Below are 25,660 nucleotides of genomic sequence, written 5' to 3' on the forward strand. Positions count from 1 at the left end.
CATGATGTACTCTCCATATAAGTTAAATAAGCAGGGTGACAATATATAGCCTTGACATACTCCTTTCAGATCTGGAACCAGTCTGTGGTTCCATGTCAAGTTCTAACTGTTGCTTCTTGACCTGCATACAGATTTCTCAGGAGGCAGGTCAGGTGGTCTGGTATTCCCATCTCTTTCAGAATTTTCCAGTTTGCTGTGATCCACACAGTCAAAGGCTTTGCATAGTCAAAAAGCAGAAGCAGATGTTTTTCTGATATTCTCTTGCTTTTTCGATGATCCAACGAATGTTGGCAATTTGATCTCTGGTTCCTCTAATTTTTCTAAATCCAGCTTGAACATCTGGAAGTTCATGGTTCACATACTGTTGAAGCCTGGCTTGGAGAATTTTGACCATTACTTTGCTAGCGTGTGAGATGAGTACAATTGTGCAGTAGTTTGAGCATTCTTTGGCATGGCTTTTCTTTGGGATTGGAATAAAAACTGACTTTTTCCAGTCCTGTGACCACTGATGAGTTTTCCAAATTTGCTGGCATATTGAGTGCAGCACTTTCATAGCATCATCTTTCAGGATTTGAAATAGCTCAACTGGAATTCCATCACCTCCACTAGCTTTGTTCGTAGTGATGCTTCCTAAGGCCCACTTGACTTCACACTCCAGGATGTCTGGTTCTAGGTGAGTGATCACACCATCGTGGTTACCTGGGTCATGAAGATCTTTTTTGTATAGTTCTTCTGTGTATTCTTGCCACCTCTTCTTAATATCTTCTGCTTCTGTTAGGTCCATACCATTTATTTCCTTTATTGAGCCCATCTTTGCATGAAATGTTCCCTTGGTATCTCTAATTTTCTTGAAGTGATCTTTGGTCTTTTCCATTCTATTGTTTTCCTCTATTTCTTTGCACTGATCACTGAGGAAGGCTTTCTTATCTCTCCTTGCTATTCTTTGGATCTCTGCATCCAAATGGGTATATCTTCCCTCTTCTTCTTTGCCTTTTGCTTCTCTTCTTTTCTCAGCTATTTGAAATGCCTCCTCAGACAACCATTTTGCCTTTTTACATTTCTTTTTCTCGGGGATGGTCTTGATTCCTGCCTCCTTTACAATGTCATAAATCTCTGTCCATAGTTCATCAGTCACTCTGTCTATCAGATCTAGTCCCTTAAATCTATTTCTCACTTCCACTGTATAATCATAAGGGATTTGATTTAGGTCATACCTGAATGGTCTAGTGGTTTTCCCTACTTTCTTCAATTTCAGTCTGAATTTGGCAATCAGGAGTTCATGATCTGAGCCACAGTCAGCTCCCAGTCCTGTTTTTGCTGACTGTATAGAACTTATTATCTTTGGCTGCAAAGAATATAATCAATCTGATTTCAGTGTTGACCATCTGGTGATGTCCATGTGTAGAGTCTTCTCTTGTGTTGTTGGAAGAGGATGTTTCTTATGACCAGGTGTTATACTACACACAAATACCTAAGGACAAATTCCAAAATATAATGGAGAAGAATATTAGATTCAGTTATAGGAAACAGGAATATATACTTTTATAAAGGTTATTAATTAAAGATATAGGAAATATATTTTAGAAATATTATGCCCATGCATTGAAAATTATTTGATTGTATTTTTTTTGCATCAAATTTGAATTATATTGTGATTTACTTTATATGACTTCTAACCATTGAAATACATTTGTACTTCATTTTTGCTTTAATTTGCATTTAGTAATGGCTAATACATCACTGCAGATGGTGATTGCAGCCATGAAATTAAAAGACGCTTACTCCTTGGAAGGAAAGTTACAACCAGCCTAGATAGAATATTCAAAAGCAGAGACATTACTTTGCCAACAAACGTCCATCTAGTCAAGGTTATGGTTTTTCCAGTGGTCATGTATAGATGTGAGAGTTGGACTGTGAAGAAAGCTGAGTGTCGAAGAATTGATGCTTTTGAACTGTGGTGCTGGAGAAGCCTCTTGAGAGTCCCTTGGACTGCAAGGAGATCCAACCAGTCCCTTCTAAAGGAGATCAGTCCTGGGTGTTCTTTGGAAGGACTAATGCTAAAGCTGAAACTCCAGTACTTTGTTCACCTCATGGGAAGAGTTGACTCATTGAAAAAGACTCTGATGCTGGGAGGGATTGGGGGCAGGAGGAGAAGGGGACGACAGAGCATGAGATGGCTGGATGGCATCACTGACTTGATGAAGGTGAGTTTGAGTGAACTCCAGGAGATGGTGATGGACAGGGAGGCTTGGCGTGCTGCAATTCATGGGGTCGCAAAGAGTCGGACACAACTGAGCGATTGAACTGAACTGAATGATAGTGACCATCTTTTATGTGATTATTTAACTTCTCTTTACCTACTTTGGTAAAATATCTATTTAAGAGTTTTGCACATTTGAAAAATAAAAAGAATGTTACCCAACTGTATATTGTTTACCTTCTATAAACACTGGTGAACAATAGTCAATAGTTTTATATTAAAAAAATAAAATGGATATGCAAATTTGCACTTTTGCAAATCATCAGTAGCTATAACATTTTAGCTAATTTCTGCCCTTGTTAATTATTTAGAGTTATATTTCATAACACTTGAGAATGTGTTTCTTCAAATGTCCCTGGACACACTGTCATGCTTTTCCTCTGTAAATAATTGCACCCTTCATCAGATTGAAAATTTATCTTCAGGTTCTTAAGCATTCCATCCTCCCTGACCCAGATTTCCTTAGAATTTTGAGGAAGACCTCTGGTCACTCCATCATAGCTTTTCAGTCTTCTGGAGTTTACCTTCAGCGTCTGCACATCCTCAAATGATCATCTGGCTTTAGAGGCTACCATCACTGGGTAGAAACATGGGAATCCAGTTCCTATTGCCTGTTTAAGGGTCGAAGATGGCAAGTGGAGCAGGGAGTAATGATAGTCCTCTAGGAACAAAGTTCTAGACACAACGGGCAAGAATTATATATGCCTTTTTCCTTAGAGACACTGTCATACATGTGAACTAAGTTCTAGAATGCGATGATGACAGTGTTTAACACTTATTTGTGATTAAATAAGCTTTGGTGCATACTTAGGCACTGAAATTCTTCGAAATTTGGTACACGTGTATGGTGCTGGTGTAATACGTGTTGGGTGGTGTTGTTATTTAATCGCTAAGTTGTGTCCGACTCTTTATGACCCCATGGACTGTAGCCCACCAGGGTCCTGTGTCCAAGGGATTACTCAGGCAAGAATTCTGGCATGGGTTGCCATTTCCTTCTCTAATACATTTGTCTAGATATTTTATAATCTATTATCCTATATGTATTATGTATTTCTATATATAATTTTTAAACCATTTATTTAACCTGAACCTTGATTAAGTAGACTATACTTTCCAATTAACCTTGATAACAGAAGTTACCACATTTAAGCTTGAAAGAATGAAATGATGTAGGAGTTCTATGCTTATAAATTAAAAAAAAAACCCAAACATGTCACTATAGTATAAAATTTGGTCACAGAGATTAACTATCTCATTTTGTAAACTGTCCATAGCATTTAGTTGAACAACAGCTGACGTTCTACCTGACTATTACAGAATCATTCAATTTTGTATTTAAGTCTTTTCATTATTTTAACAAATTTTAATGAAATAAATTATTTTAATGAAATACAAAGACTTTCATATTTAAGTCTTTTCATTATTTTAAAAATTGTTATTTTCAGTTCAGTTCAGTTCAGTTGCTCAGTCATGTTCAACTCTTTGCAACCCCATGAACTGCAGTATGCCAGGCCTCCCTGTTCATCACCAACACCCAGAGTTCACTCAAACTTACGTCCATTGAGTCAGTGATGCCATCCAGCCATCTCATCCTCTGTCATCCCCTTCTCCTCCTGCCCCCAATCCCTCCCAGCATCAGTCTTTTCCAATGAGTCAACTCTTTGCATGAGGTGGCCAAATACTGGAGTTTCAGCTTTAACATCATTTCTTCCAAAGAAATCCCAGGGCTGATCTCCTTCAGAATGGACTGGTTGGATGTCCTTGCAGTCCAAGGGACTCTCAAGAGTCTCCTCCAATACCACAGTTCAAAAGCATCAATTCCTCAATGCTCCGTTTTCTTCACAGTCCAACTCTCACATCCATACATGACTACTGGAAAAACCATAGCCTTGACTAGTCGGACCTTTGTTGGCAAAGTAATGTCTCTGCTTTTGAATATGCTATCTAGGTTGGTCGTAACTTTCCTTCCAAGGAGTAAGCGTCTTTTAATTTCATGGCTGCAATCACCATCTGCAGTGATTTTGGAGCCCAAGAAAATAAAGTCTGACACTGTTTCCATTGTTTCCTCATCTATGTCCCATGAAGTGATGGGACCAGATGCCATGATCTTCGTTTTCTGAATGATGAGTTTTAAGCCAACTTTTTCACTCTCTTCTTTCACTTTCATCAAAAGGCTTTTTAGTTCCTCTTCACTTTCTGCCATAAGGGTCGTGTCATCTGCATATCTGAGGTTATTGATATTTCTCCTGGCAATCTTGATTCCAGCTTGTGCTTCTTCCAGCTCAGTGTTTCTCATGATGTACCCTGCATATACGTTAAATAAGCAGGGTGACAATATACAGCCTTGACATACTCCTTTTCCTATTTGGAACCAGTCTGTTGTTCCATGTCCAGTTCTAACTGTTGCTTCCTGACCTGCATATAGGTCTCTCAAGAGGCAGGTTATTTTATTCCAGTGAATTCTACACATTTGTGAATAATTAGTGAAATTCTGAATATGCTGTTGATTAAAATATGTTTTTAAGACACTCTCAGAATTTAAATAATGACCATGGTATATTCCAGCACTTAAAAATAAGATATCATAATTACTTTGAGGAGAAAAACTTTTTAAATTCTACAATAAAAGCATTTAGGGACTCTGGAATGAAGGGATCTCTATACTGTTCTCCATAGTGGTTTTATCAATTTACATTCCCACCAACTGTGAAAGAAAGCTCCCTTCTCTCCACACCCTCTCCAGCATTAATTGTTTGTAGACTTTTTGGTGATGGCCATTCTGACTGCTGTGAGGTGATGCCTCACCGTAGTTTTGATTTGCATTTCTCTGTGGCTTAGCTGGTAAAGAATCCACCTGCAATGCAGGAGACCTGGGTTGGATTCCTGGGTTGGGAAGATCCCCTGGAGAAGGGAAAGGCTATCCAATCTAGTATTCTGGGCTAGAGAATTCCATGGACTATACAGTCCAAGGGGTCGAAAAGTGTCAGACATGACTGACTTTCATTTTCACTAATTATTGATGTTGAGCATCTTTTCACGTGTCTACTGGCCATCAGTATGTCTTCTCTGGTGAAATGTCTATTTTGGTTTTCTGCCCATTTTCTGACTGGGTTGTTTTTGTTGTTCTTGACTTGTATGAGCTGTTTGTGTATTTTGGAAATTAAGCCTCTGTCTGTCACATCATTTGCAAATACTTTCTCCCAGTCTGCTGGCTGTCTTTTCATTTTGTTTATGGTTTCCTTCGCTGTGCAAAAGCTTGTAAGTTTTATTAGGTTCAACTTATTTATTTTTGTTTTTATTTCTACTGCTTTGGGAGACCAACCTTAAGAAAACAGTGCTGCAATTTATGTCAGAGAATGTTTTGCCTATGTTCTCTTCTAGGAGGTTTATGGTATCCTGTCTTATATTTAAGCCTTTAAGCAATTCTGAGTTTATTTTTGTGTATGGTGTGAGGAAATGTTTTGATCTCATTGATTTACATGAGGCAGTCTTCCCGCCATCACTTGCTGAAGAGATGATCTTACCTCCACTCTTCCTCCATTCATTCCTGCCTTCTTTGTCTAAGATTAATTTCCCAGTAGGAATGTGGGTTTATTTCTGGTCTCTCTATTTTGCTCCATGGATACATACACCTGTTTTTGTGCCAATATCCTGCTGTTTTGATTACTATAGCTTTGTAGTGTTGTTTGAAGTCTGGGAGAGCTTCCAGCTTTGTTGTTTTTCCTCAGGATTGCTTTGGCAATTATGGGTCTTTTATGATACAATACAAACTTTAGCATTATTTGTTCTAGTTCTATGGAAAATGTCATAAATTATTTGATAAGGATCACATTAAACCTGTAGATTGTTTAGGGGTAGTATGGGAATTTTAACAATATTAATTCTTTTAATCCAAGAGCATGGACTATCTTGCCATGTCTTTAAATCATATTCAGTTTCCTTTATCAATGTCTTATTGTTTTCAGCATGAAAGTTTTTCACCTCTTTGGTCAAGTTTACTACTAAGTTTTTTTAATGTGAATTTAAAGTGGACTTAAAAAAAACTTTTTCTTTTTGATATTTCATTGATAGTATGAATATATGCAAGTGATTTTTGTATGTTAATGTTGTATACTGCTACCTTGCTGAATTCATTTATCAGTTCTAGCAGTTTTTGTGGGGACTCTTTCTACTTTCTCTATATATTATCATGTCATCTCCATATAAAGACAATTTTACCTCTTTTCTTTCAATTTGGATACCTTTCATTTCTTTTTCTTGTCTAATTGCCATTGCCATGCTGTGCCGTGCTTAGTTGTTTAGTCATATCTGACTCTTTGCGACCCTATGGACTGTAGCCCACCAGGCTCCTCTGTCCATGGGGATTCTCCAGGCAAGAATACTGGAGTGGGTTGAAATGCCCTCCTCCAGAGGATCTTCCCAATCCAGGGATTGAACACAGGTCTCCCACACTGCAGGCAGATTCTTTACCATCTGAACCACCAGGGAAGCCCATGAAAACTGGAATGGGTAGCCTATCCCTTCTCCAGGGGATCTTCCCAACTCAGGAATCAAACTGGGGTCTCCTGCATTGCAGGTTGATTCTTTATCAGCTGAGCTATCAGGGAAGCCCAACTGCCATGGCTAGGACTTCCAATACGATGTTGAATAGAAGTGGTGAGAGTGGGCACCCTTGTCTTATTCCAGGTTTTAGCAGGAAGGCTTTCAGCTTTTTACCATTGAGTATTATGTTGCTAAGGGTTTGTCACAAATAACTTTTATTATGTTGAGATATGTTCCCTCTATACCCACTTTGGCAAGAGTTTCTTTTTTTTTTTAATCACAAATGGATGTTGACTTTTTCAATGACAGAATCAATGAGGAAATTAAAAAAAAATACCTAGAGATAAATGACAATGAAAATACATCTATACAAAACTGCAGTAAAAGCAGTCGTAAGAGAGAAGTTCATAGCGATACAGACCTTTCTCAAAAAACAAGAAAAATCCCAAATAAACAACTTAAAGGAATTAGAAAAACAAAACCTGAAGTTATCAAAAGGAGGAAAAGAAAAACAAACAAAACCTAAAGTCATCAGAAGGAAAGAAATAATAAACATTAGTGAGGAAGTAAATAAATTAGAGATTTAAAAAAATAGGAAAAAAAACACAATCAAACCAACACCTGTGTTTTTGAAAGGGTAAACAAAAATCAACAAACCTCTGGCCAGGCTCACCAAGAAAAGAAACAGGACCCAAATAACCTAAATAAGAAATGAAAAAGAAGACATAACGGCCAATACTTCAGAAATATTAAAAAAAAACCTTAAGAGAATACTATGAACAATTGTATGCCATGAAACTGGACATCCTGGAAGATACAGACAAGTTTCTAGAAACATACACTCCATCAAAACGAATCAAGAAGATATAGACCTATGAATAGACTGATCAGTAGCAGTGAAGCAGAATCTGTAATAAAATAACCCCCTGCAAACAAAAGTCTAGGACTGGATGGCTTCACTAGGAAATTCTAGCAAACATACAAAGAACTTATACCAATCCTTCTCAAACTCTTCCAAAAGACTGAAGAGGAAGGAACACTCCTAAGGTCACTCTGTGAAGTCACCATCACTGTGATACCAAAACCAGACAAAGACACAACCAAAAAAGGAAATTATAGGTCAATATCTTTGGTGAGTACAGATGCAGAAATTCTCAACAGAGTATTAGTAAACTGAATCCAATAACACATAAAAAAGATGACTGTACACCATGATCAAGTTGGATTCATCCCAGGGTCACAAGGATGGTTCAACACACAAATCAAGGAGCTACACCACATCAACAAAAGAAAGGACAAAAACCACATGATCAGTCTCAACAGATGCAGAAAAAGCATTTGCTAAAACTCACTGTTCTTTTTAAACATAATTTTAACCCAGTGAGAAGTTGACTGTGGCATTAGCTTTTGAGTTCTGAGGATTATAGATATGTGATATTTATACTCTCTTGAACACACAGAGAAAAAAAGTCATTTTGAAACAGAAAACTGCTTCATTCCATAAGCATGCCATTAATGCATGACTCAAGATGTCATCGTTTGGATGAGATAATGAAATTCCTTAGATGAATCAACTGAAAGCAGCTGCTTCATTTAGGAAAGATTTAGAGATATGTAAATTGAAGATAGGAGACTGCAAGGGAGAAAAAAAGAGATAAGTGAAAAGATATCATTAAAAATATAAAATGATTAAAAATAGTCATATGACTACTGGGCCAATTGAAAAAATTTATGCTCATTCATCTTGCAAGGAATACCTCCAAACGAAAACACAACTCTAGTTCTACTAGTACATATTTGATATTGACAGATATTTTGAGATTATGAACTTGAAACCCTTGGGAGTCATCAGAGAACGAATGAACTAATATTCTTTGAAAATGCCAGTCCAAGAAAGTTTGTTCTCAATAATAATAATTCATGTTTATAAGGTGTCTTTCATTCAACTCTTAAGACTCTGTGCACAGATGCATTTAAATATGCACGGTCATATATCACTGTCTTCATACATCACAGGCCAAATGTTTCAATTCCTTGGACATAAAGCAAGTCTTTATTTCATATATGAAAATACAATCTCTACCCCCACCATACATATTCTCTATAAATAGCACCTTCTCATTTATGCTCCTATATTGCTTGTGTTGAAGGATTGTTAATGCAATCTTTTCTTAAAGAAATGTTTAAAAAATTCTTTAAAAACAAAACACCTGTGTTTTCTGGCAGGACAACAATGTATCAGCCAAAATAGCTTTATTTAATGACTGACTGTGGTTAGCTAGCGCCCCATAATTCATTTCATAATTGGAAAAAAATGTAGCATTTGCTGACATCATCTGAGTGCTGATCTGGACCCACTGAACAGGGAGTTTTCCAACAAAAACGATTTAACTTTCCACTTCACAATTCAGGAAGAATTTAGGATTATGGCATTCATGGAGTCTAGAAATGGTTTTCATTTTCAGCATTTTAGCTCAAAGTTTGAACAGGATGGAAAACAGGACATAGTTTAATTTCCAAGGCAAAATTTCACCTGTACAATCATACTTCCTCTTATGCATGTTGATACCAAACTGAGATAAAACATATTAAGCTCTGAAGAGAAAACAGCCTTTTAGAAGTGAAAAATTAAATGGAAGTTCTAATTAGTAAGGTCAGACAGAGTTACTGTAAGTTCTATTCTGAGTTTCTTCAACAAATATGTACTCACCTAATTCTTGATTACTTAGCTCTCCAGTCTATTTGAATGTCTGCAGTGCAAAAATATCAATATATATGGATTATTTCAACAATTATTCTAAAGTAATACACTACCAGTTGCAGTGGCATTATTTGATAGTGATAGATAATAGATATATACTTTACTGTAAATATGGGTAAAGAACATCTACCCTAACCTTTCTTAACAAAGCTCATCTTTGTATCAGACAGGAGACAGAGAAACTTATTTTTAAAGCTGCCACCTTCCATATTTTTATCTCTTCTCATTTAAACACCCTTATGAATACCCCTAATTCTCTAGGCTGGAGTTAATTCCAAAGTCATAACCTAGGTTTAAATCCATCTGTCTGCTTACCCTGCGCTGGCATCTGAACAGTTGAAATGACTGAAAATCAAAACACATAACTGTGTGTCTTGCTCCCTCTTTAAGTTTCACAGCGCCAAATCTCAGATGGGCACACAACATGCCCAGAATACTACTAAGATTGAATAACATCTTCACCATCTTACTTTCCCACCATAGTCTGCTCAACCTGTCATAACAGGATACGAGGCTGTGTGGCTTAAGCAACAGAAATCACTCTTACAATTCCAAAGGTAGAGAAGTCCAATATCAGTGTTGGCCAATTCCAGTTTCTCGTGAGGGCCCTCTTCCTGGCTTGTGAATGGCTGTGTTTTCACAGTGCAGAGATATATTCATTCTTTCTTTTTCTCAAGATCCCTGCTCCTTTCCTCTCTTCTTCCCTCCTTCCCTCTTCATATAATGCCACACTCCTATCAGGTTAGAGCTTCCCCCTTTATGGGTTCATTTAATCTCAACTCAGGTGGCACTAGTGGTAAAGAACCCACTTGCTAATGCACGAGACAAAAGAGACGCAGGTTTGATCCCTGGGTCAGGAAGATTCCCTGGAGGAGGGTATGGCAACCCACTCCATTACTTTTGCCTGGAGAATTCCATGGACAGAGGAGCTTGGCAGGCTACAGTCCATGGAGTCGCAAATAGTCGGACATGTCTGAGCACACACACACACACACACACGCGCACACACACACAAATTTTAGGCCTCCTAAAGACCCTATCTCTAGATAAAGACACAGACACATTGGGAGTTAGGGCTTCAACATATAAGCTTTAGGGAGATACAACTCAGTTCGTAGCAATTCTCAAATAATCATTTCACTCAGCTCTGAAACTCATTCAGCTTCTTCCCTACCCTCACTACTTAACATATAGTGAAAGTGTGAAAGTTGCTCTGTTGTGTCTGACTCTTTGCATCCTCATGGACTATTCCCTGCCAGGCTCCTCTGTCCATGAAATTCTCCAGGCAAGAATACTGGAGTGGGTAGCAAGCAAATGAATTCTTTACTGTCTGAGCCACCAGGAAAGCCCAAGAATACTGGAGTGGGAAGTCCAGCCCTTCTCCAGGGATCTTCCCAACCCAGGAATTAAACCTGGGTTTTCTTCATTGCAGGCAGATTCTTTATCAGCTGAGCCACCAGAGAAGCCCCACTACTTAACATATGCTTATCATAAATTTATCAGGAAAGTAGAAACAGTTAGACAGGAATGCCTCTGAAAACTACCAGTCTACTTGCAACATCACTCCTCCTCTTCTGCTTCCTTCTCATTACTACAGATGACGTAGCTAGGCTCGAGTCAAAGGACAACCTGATCAGGTCATCCACTGTGTTCCAGATCTTTTCTAGTGACTTAATTTCTCTAATTAATATCTCAGATCCGTATGTCCTGTGAATTGTTCCTTTTTTCTGCTGCTCCTCATAAAAATTCTCTTCAGGGAGTTATCCAGAGTTGCTGCTCTTACTTTTTCAATTCACATTCTCTCCTAACCTACCTCAATTGGACACCTGTCCCTACAACTCCATGGACTCTGCCATTCCTCTCTTGCTTGCCCTCTTAGCAGTATTCAAGAAAGTTGACCATTCTTTCCTTCTTTTAAAAAATTTAATTTTTTTAATGTGATAAGAACACAGCATGAAATATGCTCTCAGATTTTAAAGTGTACAATATAGTATAATCTATAAGCACAATTTTGTAGAGCAGATCCCTAGAACTTATTAACTTTCCATCTTGAAACAGTTACTTTTCTTGGAATCCATGACATCATACTCTCCTGGTTTCTCTCTATTTCACTGGCCTTTGCTTCTCAAGTCTTCTACATGGGCTCTGCCTTCTCCTCTATCTGAATGCTAAAGGTATGAGCACTCCAGGGCTCTTCCTTGGTCTCCCTTCTTTTCTCTGTGTATGCAGTTTTCCCAATTAACCTCATTCAGTACCATGGCTTTAAATACGATCTGTATGCTGATGATTTCCAAATCTCTATGTTCAGCTCTGATGTCTCTTTTAAGCTCCAGACTAAACTATCCACACCGATTTTAAATAGGTTTGCTGCTGCTGCTGCTAAGTCGCTTCAGTCGTGTACAACTCTGTGCGACCCCATAGACAGCAGCCCACCAGGCTCCCCCGTCCCTGGGATTCTCCAGGCAAGAACACCAGAGTGGGTTGCCATCTCCTTCTCCATTGCATGAAAGTGAAAAGTGAAAGTGAAGTCGCTCAGTCATTTCCAACTCTTAGCGACCTCATGGACTGCAGCCTACCAGGCTCCTCCATCCATGGGATTTTTCCAGGCAAGAGTACTGGAGTGGGTCGCCAGTGCCTTCTCCGTTAAATAGGTTTCAGTTCAGTTCAGTCACTCAGTCGTGTCTGACTCTTTGTGACCCCATGAATTGCAGCACGCCAGGCCTCCCTGTCCATCACCAACTCCTGGCATTCACTCAAACTCACGTCCATTGAGTCAGTGATGCCATCCAACCATCTCATCCTCTGTCGTCCCCTTCTCCTCCTGCCCCCAATCCCTCCCAGCATCAGAGTCTTTTCCAATGAGTCAACTCTTTGCATGAGGTGGCCAAAGTACTGGAGTTTCAGCTTTAGCATCATTCTTTCCAAAGAATACCCAGGGCTGATCTCCTTTAGAATGGACTGGTTGGATCTCCTTGCAGTCCAAGGGACTCTCAAGAGTCTTCTCCAACACCACAGGTCAAAAGCATCAATTCTTCGGCACTCAGCTTTCTTCACTGTCCAACTCTCACATCCATACATGACCACTGGAAAAACCATAGCCTTGACTAGACGGACCTTTGTTGACAAAGTAATGTCTTTGCTAACTTTCCTTCCAAGGAGTAAGCGTCTTTTAATTTCATGGCTGCAGTCACCATCTGCAATGATTTTGGAGTCCCCAGAAATAAAGTCTGATACCGTTTCCGCTGTTTCCCCATCTATTTCCCATCAAGTGATGGGACCAGATGCCATGATCTTCGTTTTCTGAATGTTGAGCTTTAAGCCAACCTTTTCACTCTCCTCTTTCACTTTCATCAAGAGGCTTTTTAGTTCCTCTTCACTTTCTGCCGTAAGGGTGGTGTCATCTGCATATCTGAGATTATTGATATTTCTCCCGGCAATCTTGATTCTAGCTTGTGCTTCTTCCAGCCCAGCATTTCTCATGATGTACTCTGCATATAAGTTAAATAAGCAGGGTGACAGTATACAGCCTTGGTTTAGGTATCTCTAATTTAAGGCACCCAAGATAGAACTTTCCTTTGTCATTCCCAAGTCCAACCCTAATGGGTCTTTTCCTCAGTACATAACATCATCTTGGATTCAACACTGATTCCTCTCCTTTCCTCATTTATCCTCACATCTAAACCCGTAGTAAGGCCTGCTAACTTAACCTGCAAAAGTATTCTGAAAACTTCTACTTCTCTGTTTCTACTACTACCTTCTCCTCCGGACTATTTCCATAGTCTGCTAAGTCTACCAGGGTTCCCTTCTGTCCCACACTCCCAGTATAAATGGAATCCCAATGATTGACTATATGGCAGCCAAAGTGTTTTTTAAAAATAAACATCAAATCATGACTCACTCTTGCTTGAAGTTCCTCTAATGACTTCTCATCAAGATCAGAGGAAAACCCAAAGCCTTGACCTAGAAAATTCTAGGGCTTATAGCATTTTCAATGTAGTCTATGAGGGAATTAAGGTATGCAGAACAATTTCACCATTAATGATGATGTTAGGTGTGGGTTTTTCATAGATGCCTTTCATCTGGTTGGGGAAGTTCTCTATTTCTAGCTTGAATGTTTTTATCCTGAAAGAGTGTTGCATTTTGCCAAATACTTTTTTTTTTTCTATCATTTGAGATAATGTGATTTTGTCCTTTATTCTATTAATACAGTATATTACACTGAACTAAATTAACTGGGTTACATTCTACTTGATTATGGTTTATAATCTTTTTTATATGTTGCTGGGTTTGCTTTGCTGGTATTTTGTTGAGGAATTTTTGTTTTCTCAATAAGTCCTTGCCTGGTTTGTGGAGTAGAGTAATACTGACCTCAGAATGAATTTGGAAATGTTTCCTCCTTTAGTATTTTCTGTAAGAGATTGTGAGAGATTGATGATAATCTTACGTTTGGTAGAATTCCCAAAGAAGCTATTTGGGCATATGCTTTACTTTATGGGATTTTTTGGATTACTAGTTCAACCTCTTTACTTGTTCTAGGCTGATTCAGATTTTCTATTTCCATTTGAGTCAGTTCTGGTAGTTAGTATCCTTCCAGGCAATTTGTCCATTTCAACTGGGTTATCTAATTTGCTGGCATACGATAATTCATGATATTCTCTTATAATTCTTATTTCTATAAGATCAGAAACTTACTATTTCAAAATACTATTTATTTTAGTAATTTGAGTCTTCTCTCTCTTATTGGTACTGAAGCTAAAGGTGTGTCAGTTTTGGTGACATTTTCAAAGAACCAACTTTCATTGATTATTTACTGATTTTCTGTTCTCTATTTCATTTTTTTCTATCTAAGCATTCATTTTCCCTCTGCTTCTTTTTCCTTTAGTTTTATCATCTTTTTCTAGTTTCTTAAAGTGGAAGGTTAGGTTATTGATTTGAGACTTTTCTTCCTTTTCAATGGGCATTTGTTGATATAAATTTCTCTTGAAGCACTGCTCTAGCTGCATTTCATAAACTTTGGTATGCCCTGTATTCACTTTCATTCATCTCAAAGTATTTTTTAATTCTGCTCCTGGTTTAGCCTTTAGCTTGTTGATCATTTAGTAGTGTGTTGTTTAGTTTACACATACTTGTGAACTTCCCAAATCTCCTTCTGTTTTGCATTTCTATTTGTGATCCATTGTGGTTGGAGGTCATACTTTGTATTATTTCAGTCCTTCTGAATTTACTATGGCTTGTTTTACAGCCTAACATATGGTCTATTTTGAAAACTGTTCCATGTGTACTTGAGAAGAATGTATATTCTTTTGCTATGTAGAATGTTCTATAGATGTCTATTAGGTCTATTTGGTTTATAGTGTTAAGTCTTCTATTTCCTTGTTGATCTTCTATCTAGTTATTTTATTCATTATTTAAAGTGAAGTATTAAAGTCTTCAATTATTATTGTTGAATTGTGCATTTCTACCTGTTTTGCTTCGTGTATTGCGGATTTGGGGATTCTGATACTATTGCTCTCTCTCACTATATATATATAAAGTATGAGATATATATGTGTGTGTTGTATATATATATACACACACTGTGCCATATGGCTTGTGGGATTTAGTTCCTGACCAGGGACTGAACCTGGGCCCATGGCAGTGTAAATACTAAGTCCTAGCCATTGGACTACCAAGGAATTCCCATACATGTATTTTAAGCATAGTTATACTTGAAATACGCCATTTTAGGTAAAGATAATTAGCCATTTCATGTTAAATGCAATTATAAAGTTTGAAAAATTCTATAAAAATCACAATATACCCTTATTTTTATGATGTATCTCTGATCACCATAGTTTCCTATGCCTCATTTAATAAACTCTCAGAAAACAGTTATTACTAGGTAATATAGATTAAGTTATTTCCATCTGAATTTGTAAACTTTCAGTTATGTTTCCATTTAATTTCTTTTATTGCTGTCATTATGAGCTCAGTTTTTATAATAAAAAAATTCACCCAGGTCTAAGAATCTGAACAATGTCATCTAAATTAATTTTCTCTCTCCTTTCTCCATTTATTCCATCTTTGTGTTAGCTTCTTTCTTTCAGATGGATCAGTTCAGTTCAGTTCAGTTGCTCAGTTGTGTCCAACTCTTTGCGACCCCATGGACTGCAGCACGCCAGGCCTCCATGTCCATCACCAACTCCTGGACCTTACTCAAACTCATGTCCATTGAGTCGGTGATGCCATCCAACCATCTCATCCTCTGTTGTTCCCTTCTCCTCCCACCTTTAATTATTCCCAGCATCAGGGTCTTTTCATATGAGTCAGTTCTTCACATCAGGTGGCCAAAATACTGGGGTTTCAGGTTCAGAATCAGTGCTTCCAATGAATATTCAGGACTGATTTCCTTCAGAATGGACTGGTTGGATCTCCTTGCAGTCCAAGGGACTCTCAAGAGTCTTCTCCAACACCAGTTCAAAACCATCAATTCTTTGGCACTCAGCTTTCTTTATAGTCCAATTCTCACATCCATACATGACCACTGGAAAAACCAAAGCTCTGACTAGAAGGACCTTTTTTGGCAAAGTAATGTCTCTGCTTTTTAATATGATGTCTAGGTTGGTCATAGCTTTTCTTCCAAGGAACAAACATCTTTTAATTTCATGGCTGCAGTCACCATCTGCAGTGATTTGGGAGCCCCCAAAATAAAGTATCTCACTGTTTCCATCTGTTTGCCATGAAATGATGCGACCAGATGCCATGATCTTAGTTTTCTGAATGTTGCTTTTTAAGCCAACTTTTTCACTCTCTTCTTTCACTTTGATCAAGAGGATCTTTAGTTCTTCTTCACTTTCTGCCATAAGGGTGGTATCATCTGCATATCTGAGGATATTGATATTTCTCCTGGCAGTCTTGATTCCAGCTTGTGCTTCATCTAGTCCAGCATTTCTCATGATGTACTCTGCATTTAAGTTAAATAAACAGAGTGACAATATACAGCCTTGACATACTCCTTTCCGATTTGGAACCAGTCTATGATTCCATGTCCGGTTCTAACTGTTGCTTCTTGACCTGCATACAGATTTCTCAGGAGGCAGGTCAAGTGGTATGGTATTCCCATCTCTTGAAGAATTTTCCAGTTTGCTGTGATCCACACAGTCAAAGGCTTTGTCATAGTCAATAAAACAGAAGTAGATGTTTTCTGGAACTCTCTTACTTTTTCGATGATCCAACGGTTGTTGGCAATTTGATCTCTGGTTCCTCTGCCTTTTCAAAATCCAGCTTGAACATCTGGAAGTTCACGGTTTATGTACTGTTGAAGCCTGGCTTGGCGATGGATAGAGCTTCCTAAACACAGAAGAAAGAGAGAGCTCCTCTTTCCAATGGTTTCACCATTTCAGGATTGAGTTTCACACTCAACCAGAGATACTGAATGTTTGATACAATGACTGAACAGACCTGGGATCTAGACTCCCTTTAGAAGCTGGTGGTGGAACGAGCACCAACTATCCACAGGGTCTGAGAGTTGGGGAGGAGGATTTTATCAAAAGAAAATTAAGGTGCTCTTGTCAAAAGAAGGAAGAGAGTCGGCCAAGCAAAAACAACAGAGGACCAATGCTTCCGATGTGTCAGATCACAGGAATCACTGAAATGAGTGTTAAAAAACAGAGATCCTCAGACCCTTCCCCATTCTTATTGAATCAGAATCACTTAGAGGAGTTGTTCAGGAATTGGTGTTCTTAATAGGATTAATGACTGTTCCATGTTAGTCACTGCTTCTGCCAAAATGTAAAGAAGTATTTGCAATATTCTCATTTTCCATCCATCTTAAGATATACTTCTTAGGTTATACATCCAAGCTAAAGAGAACTGAAGAATCATTGACCACATTTAAGTTGTGCAGATATGCACTTGCAGTTGGTATGGGGAATGATCTGAAATAGATACTGCTACTTCTCTAAAACATCAGGAATTATTTACCCCTTTTTTTGACTAGTACAGTATACAACTAATGACATGTTTTATTTTAAAAAGAAAGGAAAAATGAAAACAAAACAGAAAACTCTTCTAATTCAACATTGTTTTTCTCTCCAAAGGCAAAAATAGATAAATAGCCATTTATAACCATTTAATAGCTGCATTCTAGATTTGTTGAAAGAGGAGACCATCTTTTTCATGTCTTGAATTATATCCACACTCCTCATTTCTAAACACTCATATAGATTTTGTCATTGGAAGAGAAGAGGTCCTCAGCAGATTAGAAAGTCACTGTGAGCACCAGTAAGTTACTTCCTGCTTATATTCAGCTGTGTTGGCTGATATAAGTGTGTGATGTATGAAGTTGCTCTGGGAATGGAGGTATCCTAACTCCTTTGTATTTTCATGAAGGTGTGTTGGCTTCTTCTATGTACCTTGTGGATCTAAGTTTTAATACCAATATGTACCAATGCTAAAGGAATTTAAGCTATAACTCATACTTACATATAATTAGCCACTATGAAATTCATATGTTTTGAAATGTTCAATAAAAACAATTTTTTGTTGTTCAGTTGCTAAGTCATGTCTGACTCTTTGTGACCCCATGGACTGCAATACACCAGGCTTCCCTGTCCTTCACTATCTCCCAGAGTTTGCTTAAACTCATGTCCATTGAGTCAGTGATGCCATCCAAACCATCTCATCCTCTGTTCATCCCCTTCTACTTCTGCACTTAATCTTTCCCAATATCAGGGTCTTTTCCAGTGAGTTGCCTCTTTGCATCAGGTGGCCAAAGTATCGGAGCTTCGGCATCAGTCCTTCCAATGAATGTTCAGGGTTGATTTCCTTTAGGATTGACTGGTTTGATCTTCCTGCTGTTCACAGGACTCTCCAGCACCAGAAGACTCCAGCACCACATTTCAAAAGCATCAATTCTTTGGTGCTCAGCCTTCTTTATGGTCCAACTCTGACATCCACATATGACTAATGGAAAAACCATAACTTTGACTATACAGACCTTTGTTGGCAAAGTGATGCCTCTTCTTTTTAATATACTATCTAGGTTTGTCATAGTTTTTATTCCAAGGAGCAAGTATCTTTCTTGTGTCTGCAGTCACCATCTGCATCCAAGGAGCAAGTATCTTTCCTGTGTCTGCAGTCACCATCTGCAGTGATTTTGGAGCCCAAGAAAATAAAGTCTTTGTTTATATTTTTTCCTGTCTATTTGCCATCAAGTGATGGAACTGGATGCCATGATCTTAGTTTTTGAATGCTGGGTTTTAAGCCAGCTTTTCAGCAAAAAATGAACTAAAAATACCATTTATTGAGTATTCTCTATGTACCTACTTTTTTGTTAAGCACATTACGTGGAGAATCTCATTAAATATTTATAACAATCCTATGAAGTCTTTTCTATTACTATCCCATTTCACGATAAGGAAATGGAAACACCAAGTAAACTACCTAAATTCACAAAGCTATGAAATGGCTGAGACAGTTTAGTACAGTCTATTTCCATCTATATATACCTATTATCTACTCTTTTTGACTAATGGATACAATGCCAGTGGGGATGTGTGCAGTAGTCATGTGTTCAGCTGACAAAGAGGACAAAATCAGCAAGTTCCTCTTATGCACAACTGAATCAATGACCTTGACTTCATTAACTTGGTATTGCATGGAGCTAAATGAGCTTAGTGCAGACTTGGGTGTTTCAGAACACTCAGCAGCAATTAAAGCCTTGCATCTGGGTTGAGGGCTCCTAGACAGAGAAAAAGCAGGCTTCAGGAGACCTTGCTGTCTGTTGGTGTAGACTAGACAGATTAGATTCACAGAATAAAGACAAATGAACATGCAAGTAGGAACTCACACCCTTCGAGTGCAGTTAAAGCCAGAACTGAACTCATTCATTTACAGCCATCACTAAGAAGTCCTCATTTTTTCAATCCACGTCTCCAAGGAAAATCTTTCTTTTCATAAAAAGTTATCTCTGTATTATCTCTTTAAAAATGAGCTAGACTGTTCAAAAACTTTTCTTTTTTCTTTTTATTAGCCTCTCAGAAAGTTAGAAGTTGCTCTGTGATCTTCAAAATTGCTTTGAATTAGGTGCACACTTATGAATCCATGAAGTTGAAGAAAGAGCTGAACTTTCCAACACCAGTTTATCAGTTTAACCATTTTTTTTTTAATAAAAGAGGTATCAATAGAAGAAAAGGGGAAAGTCTGCCTTAACAATCCTATGCAAAGAGGCTCTCAGTTTGTTCTTTCTTTAATTATTATCAGTTCCTGAGAAATGAAAGTATCTGTTGCAATAAGCAGGAGTTGTGGCATGTTCTGCGAAGACAGGGGAAACCTCCTGCAGGACTGTGTGAATGGAATTCAGTATACATTGCAGCCTAAAAATATTGTAAGAGCATTCCATTCTTCTCATGTGACTTTTCTTTCTTTCTTATTCAGCTGTACTCAGATCTCTGTGGGGAGCAAGCGAGTCTGTGGATTCAATGAAATGTAAAGGCAGTGGAGACTTCCAGAGAGGCTTCTTTCTGTCTTTAAGGTCTTCATTTGTTTACAACGCTTGATAGATCAGTTTAGTCCAGAATTCACCGATACAGGGGAGATATTGACTTGCCCTTTTGTGTAAACACAGAAAGCCGCAAATCAAAACCCCTGCCAGTGACCCCAAGCCCCAAGCTCTAGGAACTATGGGATTGAGACAAGAAATTGTGAGAGTCAATAATGGCACTGAACCCATATGTTATTGACTCAGAGTGACTGGAAATTAAAGCACCAATCCCAGAGGAAATTTTGCAAAGAAAGCAGGGAATGCTTGGGTGTTCTGTATTTTCAAGCTCTTATTCTTGCCTTGACTGGATCATTATTCGCAAACACCGGTAGAAAAACCGCAAGATACTTCTGTAAGCGCTCCTTCCTTTAAAAGAGAAAAAAAAAAAGTTGTCATTGACTAAGGTTCCATGTGAAAAGCTGAGATGGGGCTTGAATGGTTTGTATTAAATTTTGCCTTTACCTCTGAACTTATGTTACTTTAAGAAATTCATACCACCACTGGATGTTTCTATTTTGAAAATCTACCCAAAAATGAGGTAATCATATCTTCTTCCTTCTTAATCTTCCAAGATAGAGTATCGATCAGGCTGTGGACAATGTGTTTAATTCTGAGGAAAGGTGGCTCTGATGAAATTCAGGAGAATCCTTTTTTCTCTAATTGCTGTAGTTTTTTTTCCCCTTTGTTAAGACTCAATGTAGTTCTTCTGCATCCAACAGACAATAGAGTCACACAGTCCGGTCTTATCCCTGGCATCTTCTTCTCTCCAAAACATTATCAGTGATTTCACCAACAGAAAAGCAGAGTATGGAAGACTGTATTTGTCAGTTAACCTGCACTCCCTCTGCTGGTTGTATGACTGGTATTTCTCTTCCCGTGACTTCTCCCAGGATCTCAGATTTAATTAATAATTAGCTTATTTATTTTCAGTAAAGTTGGAAAGTATATATTTTGGGGGGAGAATAATCAGTTTAGGATGAACTTGTGATAGGCAAGTTTCATAAAACTAGTTTTATCAAGGTGGTGTTATCAAGGATTAGCTGCTGCTACTAAGTTGCTTCAGTCATGTCCGACTCTGTGCGACCCCATAGATGGCAGTCCACCAGGCTCCCCCGTCCCTGAGATTCTCCAGGCAAGAACACTGGAGTGGATTGCCATTTCCTTCCTCAATGCATGAAAGTGAAAAGTGAAGTTGCTCAGTCGTGTCCAACTCTTAGCGACCCCATGGACTGCAGCCCACCAGGCTCCTCCATCCATGGGCTTTTCCAGGCAAGAGTACTGGAGTGGGGTGCCATTGCCTTCTCCAAGGATTAGCAAATCTATTCAACTCTAATTTTCTGATGGTACATACAAAAAAAGGCATAAGAAATAAATACTTGGCATCACATACCAACATGACTGATAAAAGCAAGCAAAACTGTTGAATATGTTTAAATTCATGGGTTCAAAATAATACAAAAAAAGCCCCAGTCACATTCAAATGATGATAAAGAATCAATTTATTATTTTGAAAGCTGCTAAATAAAAGGAAAGAATCAAGCAATTATCCTGTCTTTTCAGCTGCATTATACTACTGCATAATCTAAAGTAGATGAGAGAAATATATCTTTATATAAGTGTTCCAGCTAATGAATATAATATAAATGACAGAGAATTACCATTTTACAGTCCCTAACCAATGAACCTATTAAGGCATCAAGCATCAAAGGTTACTGCTGCTGCTGCTGCTGCTGCTAAGTTGCTTCAGTTGTGTCCGACTCTGTGCGACCCCATAGACAGCAGCCCATGAGGCTCCCCCGTCCCTGGGATTCTCCAGGCAAGAACACTGGAGTGGGCTGCCATTTCCTTCTCCAATGCATGAAAGTGAAAAGTGAAAGTGAAGTTGCCAAGTCTTGTCCAATTTTTAGCGACCCCATGGACTGCAGCCCACCAGGCTCCCCAATCCATGGGATTTTCCAGGCAAGAGTGCTGGAGTGGGGTGCCATTGCCTTCTCCGTCAAAGATTACTAACACCACCTAAAGAGCTACATCCTGTGCCTCCTAATGAAAAAACACGCCACAACCTATGAACTTGACAAACCCAAGTCTGACCAAGCCTCTGGCTCCAGCTGCCAATTTGCCAGAAACAGAGAGGACAGGAGAGATGTTAAACTCCGTGCAACATGCACAATCCAGACTATGGGAATCTCTCCAGGTCAAATGCCCTGGGTTCTTCAACAGATCAACTGCAAAGAAAAGAAACAGAGAGGAACTCTCTAGAATAAAGACAACTTAAAAATAATGTTTTTAAATTAGGGAAGTCTTCATCAGAGTGACTGAGGTGCCTCCTGGGGGTGGTAAAAATGAAGAAACAGAAGGGATGATTACAATGCTTGTCAGGTTGGTGTGTGTTTCTGGGATGAGGGAAGGTGTTAAATCTGGATGGGACACACAGAGGTGCTTCACGGACGTTACCAAAGTTCTATTTCTTGACTGGGTGGTGGTTACGGGGTGCTCCCCTTGTAATAATTCGTTAAGCTATGATTTTGTGTGGTTTTGGGTTTCTATGTTTTACTCTGCCATAACAAGTCTGTGAAACAGGCATTCAGAATGAGCAAGGTGCCTGTGGCTCCGTGAGTTCCCTCCTTTCCTCTCCCTCTCCTCCTTCTCTGTCTCTCTCATTATCATAGTCATTCTTCTCAGCTCTCAGCCCTAAGCCACTCCTTGGACTGAAGCTTTTGGTACCTCCCTCATGTGGTTGTTCTAAATCCAAGGTGAAATTCTCGTCTGCTTGTTGGTTTTGGTAACTGCCTGTGCCTACTCTCATGTCACAGCCACGAGGGACAGCTGTGAAGAGAAGAGAGAGTCCAAGGATCTACTTCTCTTTTGTTGGCTTTCAAGCTCTGCTGCTAAAATGAATTTCATCAGAGCTCATGTCCTATTAAGGATTTCCCACCACATATTTTTATAAGTTTACATGATTTTCTGTTTCTTTTCATCTGGTTTAATTTCAGTTATCTGTAAATTTAACAGACTTACATGGCAGATTCAAAAAGCATGAGTAAGTATTTTAGACAAATGTGTTTAAGAAACAACTAATTATTTTTGTGGAGTACCTTTCTAAGGGCCATAGGCCAGGTTACTTTTCTTTACAAGAGTTGTAAAAACAAAAGTAGCTACATATTTTAGTCCTAATCCTGCAAAGGACAGATCATCTCTACAAAGCAGGTATCATTATCTTTATTGTGTGTGTGTGCATTAGTCGCTCAATCATGTCTGACTCTTTGCGACCCCATGGACTGTAGCCCGCTAGGCTCCTCTGTCCATGGAATTCTCCAGGCAAGAATACTGGAGTGGGTTGTCATTTCCTCCTCCAGAGGATCTTCCAGACCCAGGGATCGAACCCACATCTCATGCATTGCAAGTGAATTCTTTACCATCTGAGTCAGCAGGGTAAGGCTGCATTATTTCCATATTTATGAAAGTGTGACTATTGCTGATACTGTCTTTTTTTTTTAAAAGAATCCAAATCTCTCTCTCGCTCTTCTGCCACCCCACCCCAAACCACCATGGCTGTGGTTTTCTTTTTGAGTTTCTTGAAGAGAAAAAGCTCTCTAATATATGGGAACAAGTCTTGGCTACTTTTATTTTTCATGCAACTAATGATAAATTTTTTAAAGTGTTAAACATGGCCCGGAGAACTATTTGTATGTTAACACTTGGACTTACTGAATTGTTTTCAAAGCAATCAAATTACATATTTTTCTTTTACAGAAGGTAGCTACTGTCTGAGAAACTCCACAGACACTGTATGGTATGTATATCCAAATATCACTTAAAAAGCAAGAGCTCCAGGTCTCTGACATACCACACAAAAGTGAAGGTTACTTGACCAAGTGAGATGCTTCCATCAGTGGGCTCCAATAAACAAAACTCCATAATAATTAAAACACAAATTTCTAAACATCAGCCATTCTTCCACAGCCAGTGGTTCTTGACCTGGCTGTCTATTAGAATACAGTCCCATATACAGGGACTGTATATGAATGCTTTGACTGTGTGTGAATGCTTTTGATAAACACGGATGTCCAGTCCTTTCCCAGGTCTCTAGGTGTGGATCACAGGCATCAGTGTTTTTAAAAGCTCCCCAGACAATCTCTACATGCAGCCAGTGTTGAGAACCATACTCTGCATGATAATTTCTAAATACATTGCAATTTCTGCGGACATGTGGAATTATTTATTCCTTGATCAGAAGGTCTGATTTAAATATGGGAGGCAGTCATCAAAGTGTGTTCGTTGGCAATTTCTTTCTTTCATTTAGAAGGCACTGCTGTGTGGGGGAATCATGTGAAAGTTCCAAAACTATCCTGCCAGATATCTGTGGCAACTTTGCAGGCCGCAGATTTATTCACTCAGGGAAGAGTGAAACAAGTGTTTTTCTGGGGTCTGGGAGAGGTTTTTAAATAAGGGCATTTAGAGGAAGTGAGCCAGAAGAGCTGTCTCCCTTCTCTTCATTTCTATTTTCTCAAATGTGTCAGTGGTATCTGGGCTGATCCAGCTATAATGATGGTCACCTTAAGGACCCAGAGTGATGCTTCTTTGAATGAAGGGAAGTTTGGCAGAAGCCCAAAGATCAAACCTTACATCAAAACCCTTATCTTCATGTTCTGCAAAGCCACTCTCACCCACTGACAGCAACTCCCAGTTTCTCTTGCACAGTGCACATTTTGCTATGTTGGCTCAGTTTATCTGAAACAAGAGTAGTGTGTGAGGAGGCTTTGCTTTCCAGACACTGTGGCATTTTAGTGAAAAAAGGCCAGCCTGTGTGGCTCATTCAAATTTATCAAAAGCTGCCAGGCTTGGCTACATTGCAGATATAGCAATCTACTTCAATGTAAACATTTTAATTACTATTTCTAACATTTGGCTTTCATTAAAAGTTAAAGAAAAACTTCATATTTTTTTTTTCATAAAGTAAATACTGGAAAACCCCTTTAAAGAGCCATTCTACCAGTCCCTCTATTCCTCTACTTCATTCTTTTTCCCTCTCCTCCTCCCATTAGACACAGACACAGACACACACACACACACACAGTTTTGATTTAAAAAGAAAAATCTATAAACAAAAGGAGCTTCCCAGGGTGCCAGTTGTTAAGAAACCACCTGCCAGTGCAGGAGACATAAAAGATGGGAGTTTGATCCCTGGGTTGGGAAGATCCCCTAGAGAAGGGAAAGGCTACCCACTTCAGTATTCTTACCTGGAGAATCTCATGGACAGAGGAGCCTGGCAGGCTACAGTCCATGGGGTCACAAAGAGTTGGACATGACTGAAGCGACTTGGCACACACGCATTTAAAAAAACAGGAAAGCCAAGAAGATGAAGAAGAATGAGAGAGACAGAGAGAAGAGAGAAGGAAGAAAAGAAGGAAGGATTGATAACAGAAAAAAGAAGAATGAACTCCTCTTATACCACTCACAAAAATTAACTCAAGATGAATTAAAACTTAAACAGAAGACCTGATACCATAAAACTCCTAGAAGGAAACATAGGGAGGAAGCTCCCTGACATTTATTTTGGCAATAGTTTTTTGCA

General features: G+C 38.7%; 1 long non-coding RNA gene across 1 annotated transcript in view; it reads right to left on the minus strand.

The window, feature by feature from the left end:
• Window positions 1-19,683: 19,683 nt before the first annotated feature.
• The window catches only part of LOC129658883 (uncharacterized), a 33,981-nt gene continuing 28,004 nt past the window's right edge, over window positions 19,684-25,660 (minus strand). Inside the window, exon 2 of the long non-coding RNA XR_008717557.1 lies at window positions 19,684-20,451. This is a non-coding gene — a long non-coding RNA (uncharacterized LOC129658883). The remainder of the gene's footprint in view (window positions 20,452-25,660) is intronic.

This window comes from Bubalus kerabau, chromosome 8, assembly GCF_029407905.1.
Source record: "Bubalus kerabau isolate K-KA32 ecotype Philippines breed swamp buffalo chromosome 8, PCC_UOA_SB_1v2, whole genome shotgun sequence".
Taxonomy (NCBI): Eukaryota; Metazoa; Chordata; class Mammalia; order Artiodactyla; family Bovidae; genus Bubalus; species Bubalus kerabau.